This window comes from Siphateles boraxobius, unplaced genomic scaffold, assembly GCF_051911475.1.
Source record: "Siphateles boraxobius isolate OS27281-9 unplaced genomic scaffold, OSU_SipBor_1 65, whole genome shotgun sequence".
Taxonomy (NCBI): domain Eukaryota; kingdom Metazoa; phylum Chordata; class Actinopteri; order Cypriniformes; family Leuciscidae; genus Siphateles; species Siphateles boraxobius.
The window spans coordinates 17,778,734-17,784,942 of record NW_027509192.1 but is presented as its reverse complement, the minus strand read 5'-3'; positions in this window follow the sequence as shown (position 1 = coordinate 17,784,942).

Genomic DNA, 6,209 nt, shown 5'->3' with positions numbered 1-6,209 from the left:
GTGTAACTGTAACAATCTCACAAGTCACAACAGCTATATATGTATACATTTTACATATAGATGATGATAATTATTATTATTATTAATAAAATTGGTCCTATTATTACAATACAATTCATTATTCATGCATGAACATAAATTCTAAACAATGACAAACATTTGTAGAGTATTATAAATATATACATTTTATGCAAGTTATTAAATTATTAGAAATAGGCTACTTAATTATATTATATTATATTATATTATATTATATTATATTATATTATATTATATTATATTATATTATATAATGCAGTGAGTGGTCTTGGTGCGTCCTCTAGCGGCCATGCGTATTTCTGTCCAATAATTTGGTTTAGGTGTATTTGCATAAATCTTTAAATATCTGAAATAAATATCGGGTTTATATAGGTTTCAGATAAATGGATGGCATATTCCTTTTAGTGATTTGCTGCTTAGCAGATGTTTCTAGTTTCAGATAGATTTGTCTGTTCTAAAAAAAATGCTAAGCCCCTATTTAATATATAATGTAACATTAAATATTGAAAGGTAATACAAATATATATATATATATATATATATATATATATATATATATATATATGTTGTGGAAATTGCTTGAGAAAAAAAATGGATTCAATATGTTTTAAGACAGACAAGACATATTTGTATTGTTGTTCCATATTTCAGGTTTCAAACTAGAACAATTGATCAGACACCAGACTTGCAGATTTGTCTTTGTTTGACAAGTCAATTTATCTGTAATTGGTAGTGAAAGTAATACACATAACATTATTGATCCATCTAAAGGCAGCTTAATGTTTTTGTATTGGTGTTATCAATCACAGCTTTTAATTATTTTTGAAAAATGATTAGTTTTTCACGTTTTTATGCAGAAATTATCCTACATTGATTTTGGAAATCAATCAACTGTGTGCTTACACAGTACACTAAATGTCTTTTGGCTAGATGAATTTTGTGTAGAGTTGACTCATTTTCTACCTGAAGAAATGTCATGTTTAATTATTTCCTTCAGTATTATATCGGTGTTGTTTTATTTAGATACCAATATAGCATATTGTGATTTCAAAAGAATACAAAAAATAGGTCTACAGCTTAGTAGCCTAATATGAATACATAACTGAGAAACATAAATTGCTAAAACACACAAATTGAGTTATCCCCCCTTTTTATAGTAAATAATTAAAATCCTCCTGGCCAGTATTAGCATGGTCAGCCCCTGCTGGAAGACTCCGGAACTACAACTTCTGGAACGAAACACATTTCAGTATTTCAAATTAGCTGTTTATACTGTATAGGCCTACTGATAAAATGTGTTATTTTGCAAGAAACATATAAATCACTATTGTGGTTCATTATCCAATGATAATCCGTTTTAGCTACGTTGGGTTGGGTAAAATTAGTGGGTTCACATTATTTTGTCAGTCGCACCCCTTTGAAATAAAATAGTTTTTGAAGTATAGGCTACCTCCTGAGATTTTGAGTTTATGTTTTCATAATTTAACTACATGTGTTCACGGTTCTCTGATGTAGGTTAATGGTCACATGACATATGCATGAAAACAATTATTTGGATTATTTTTATTTTATAATTAGGCAGTAGCCTATCTAGGGCTGCACGGTTTGTTTGAACTCGAAACACATTGTGGTTATTTTGTCGTGAGCTGACAGCGTTGAAGTTAACCTAAAATCAAAATTGTTCATCTTCAAAACACAAATGAAGATAATTTAACGAAATCTGAGAGATTTCTGTCCCTCCATTGACAGCTACGCAACATTCACTTTGACGCTTCAAAAAGGTCATAAAGAGATCGTAAAACTAATCGAGCGGTTTAGTCCAAAATAGGGCCTGTGTAAATGTTAATGCAACAACAGGCCTAATTGTAATAAGAGTTGTAATAATACAATTGCACGTTAATATAAAAAAATACTTGATAATTATAATAATTTTACAACTTCAGTTAGTTACAAAACTAATAGCCTCTGTCTTAATTATTTTAAACGGTAAACCCTCAAGCTTTTATTTTGGCAGAATAGTCATGAAGGCTTTTCAATCTGTTAAGTTGAAACAAGTTTAGGTAACACTTTATTTTACAGTGTCCTTGTTACATATGTTACATGTAGTAATAACAGTAAATTATTAATTATAATTACATGCATCTAACCCTCAACCTAATCATACCCTAACCCTATGTAGTTGCTTAATGTTACTCATTAAATATATGAATATATATTATATACTTATTTTTATATACTTAAATATATAATTACACTGAAACAATGACACCTTAAAATAAAGTGTAACCCAAATTTATAACTGCTTCTCATTCATCAAATCTGATAAATTCAGAAAACATAAATTATGCACAGAAATTTTGGAAATAAAGTGACCCTGGTGCAAGTTGCATCCTAGATGCACATTATATAGTGTAAGCGACATGCAAAGATGGAGTTTGTGTGGATTCACTGTGAGGCGAACCGCTAATTAATATCTTTTAATGAACTCACGAACCCAGAACCCCCGTTTGGGAAACCTTGAATGGCACTGGCTGCTCTCTCTCTACTGAAGTGACGGGGTTTGAAGCCCGAGGGCCCAAATGTGGCGTCTCTGGCTGGTCTCAGACACACACTGACATTTACCGGCTGCTCTGTTGCCTGCATGAAAAAACAAAACAAAACACCACTGTGTAATGGTAATGTTTATCATGCCTAGAGGAAATGTTCAGTTCTCAGAGGTTTCTCTTTCATAGATTTACGTTTAATGGACTTCTCAATTATGTTTCATATAAATATCAAAATTGTTTTGAATGTTTCTCAGTAGGCCTACCTCAGGAGAAGAAAATAGACACAATAAAACTATAACTCAATTTAATCTATGAGAATTGTTTCGAGTTCATATTTGGATTTTGATTGCAGGCTTTATATCTTGGCGAATCTGAGCACAGTTTGAGACATACTGCAGGTGTTTTTCAAATCTGAGAAGTAAAAGAGTAAAAGTCTTGGCTACTCAATGGTCTATATTGATTCTATGTAATCTCATTGGGGCCGCAGAGAAGGAATTTTACATATTAAAGAGATCTTTCCTATTTTTAATTCTGATAGGGAAACGCAGTACACTGTAAAAAATTATATGTACAGTGTATCGGTTTCAGATATATATATTTAAATTATTTAAATTATAGATATACATCAATAAGTTATGACGACATGTTTTTACATTGCTTCAACTCATTTTTTCCATTAAAAAAATGTTTTCATGCCTTAAAATAGCATGAATGTAACTGGACACCCGTGCCTCATTTAGTATACGCAGTTCTATTAATATGCAAATGAGCCCCGCCTCCACTCACTCACACCAGCTCAGAGATCCACTCGTTGACGATCACATGGTGACCTGATTGGTTACAAGGTAGTTTGTGACATCAGAAACACCAGCGATTTCAATCCGTGTTTTTGAGACTGTCTTTGGTTTTAAGTCACTGCAGTTTTGAGGAGAAAATACTCAGCAATGGTGTTGACTTTACACATGGTTTGTCTTAAAGCATATTAAAAACACCACAGGGACATAAACAGCATTAAAAACTTGATTTTCACCACAGGGGGCAATTTTGAACTTCAACACATTTTTGGTGTCATTTAAGTTGAAATGACTTAAACAGTTGAATTTAATTAAAAATTTAAGGCAGCAACTTTTTTATACAGTGTATTTGACAATTGAAAAAATGACTTAAAAACTAGAAGGCGAAGAAAAAAAATAGTCTAGGTACAACACAAGGAAACGTGTTCGCTAAGATATGTTGTGTGGTTGTTAGCATTTCTGTGTTAGTTATGGTACTTCATCTGGTATTACAATTCAACAATGCAAATATTTAAAATTTCTTCCCATTATTAAAAGAAGGCAAAGCACATTTCCCACAACACTAATCTTTGCAATGTAGCTAAAAAGAGTTAATTACAAATAAATACTATTTGTATTTAGCATCATCTTCTAAAATTTTTTTTACGTGAGTACATGTTTTAGTACATTTACCCAATTTAAATGGATCTACGGATCATTTGCATGTTTATGTGTGTGTCTGCGGAGATACATTGTGTTCCCCCCAAAAAACAAGGTACACACAGTGTGCTATAACTGCTCATTATTGTCTCATCAGTGTCACAGTGAAATAGCCACCATTTACATCAAGAGGAATTGCATTAAAACACAGATGATTCAAATGATAATGCCACATTTCTATCTCTATTTGACATGATGATCTATAAAACTGCCAGTGCTACATGTTCCCCATATAAACCGGTGTTGACAGAGAATCTATTTCTGCAAAGAAGCTTGTTTGCTGTGAAGGGTGTAATTTCCAAACAAGATGGCGTGATGTGCGTGGTGTTTTGGCAGATGCACAATAGGAGACACCTGTGACAGGCAATGGGCCCTTTAACAACCCAGACAGTGGCGTAGCCCACGTCATTCGCTCTGTACCCCCTAAACCACACATGACCATGTCACATATACACACCTGCCTGATCAGATATTAGCAAAGTGCATTATTTGTATGAAAATATGTTTTTGGCAGATATTTTGGGATAATTGTGGGGTGATAAGTCTTTGTCTTGATTGAGTCAATAGGAGAGGGGATGTTTGGTCTAAATATGTGGCGATGGTTGATGACAGTTCCTAACATCTTAATTTGTCCCCTAGCAAAGGGATTGAGCAGATAGTACTGCACTACGCTTCTGACTTGTAAAGGTGATTGCTAGGCATCAAGTAAAGGCAGGAAAGAAGACAGTTTTAAACACAGTTTAGTGTCATCATTTTACTATGATGGTTTTTATATTTGTCCGTTTGATTTTGTGGTGCAATGAAGTCAGTTGAATTTTGTATGGCAAAAATTAGAACCATTCATGTAATTTTGGTGATTAATTCATCATTACCGACTTGTTGGTTAGATTTTGACTGGCAAAACTGTAACAATTTGAGTAATTGTAGCAACAAATCCATCAGAAAACTCTAATTAGGTAAATAGATTCATCGCTATAGGCAAATGCATTGAAACTTTGCCAGTTAGATTTTGAATGGACATTGTTTTAAAGTATTTCTATCAATGAATTCCTTGAATTTATGCACATCTTGCTGTTTCAATACAGTAGCCTATTTTTTAAATGCAATATTCCAAAATTCACATAAAAATAGGTGGATGGAAACACAGTTACACTTACTATATCCACACACACACACACACACACACACACACACACACACACACACACACACACACACACACACACACACACACACACACACACACACACACACACACACACACACACACACACACACACACACACACAAAATTGGAATGACATCTAGATTAGTCTGATGAAAAAAAAGTCATACTCTCACTTTTTTAAATGAATGTACTATACTTTAGTTCGATAAGGTTTTTCATTTAATATTTTGTAAGATTTTATCTTACTAAATTAGATTTACGCTGTATTTATAATCCATTTATTCACTTTTCGAGCAGACCTGAAATTTGAATTTCCAACTTTGTAAGTCTTCGTAAATCTTGAATGTTTTAGAGCACAAACTTTAGTTTGTTCTCTTTGGAAAAGATGACATTTAGCAGATTATTGCTAAAGTGACATTTTTTTTAAAAAGAGAACTTAAAAAAGTTACAGAATTTTACGTCTATTGTTATGAAAAATTTACAAAAATACTATTTTCAATTTTATATGGAATATATATTTTCAAAAACACATTTTACTCTAAAAGTGCAAGAAAATCAAACCCATGAATCTAATCAAGTTGTGTTCCAAACTTGAGGTTGATATTTCAAGAAATTAGCTTTCAGTAAGATCTTGTTTGGCCGCAGGACTAAAAGTTTTCACTAGACGAAATTCATCTCCCATTTATTTCCAATGCACTCATTTTTGACTGCGAGGAGCACAAACAAGTGTGACTATTTTTTCAGGAACATTTACCTTTTCGAGGAAGCAGCTTTAACTCGAGCTTAGATATACCCCCCAGTGGGACTACACTTGTGAAGGGATGCCAAAACAGCTCATGCCAGAACAAGATGAGCGGCTGCAGTTAATTGAAAGATTAGATGGGTTCACTCCTCCCGAAAATTAAGTTGTGGGCTTCACTTGTTGTTCTTCTAGTGTTCTTTGTGTGATACGGACTCGGAGGT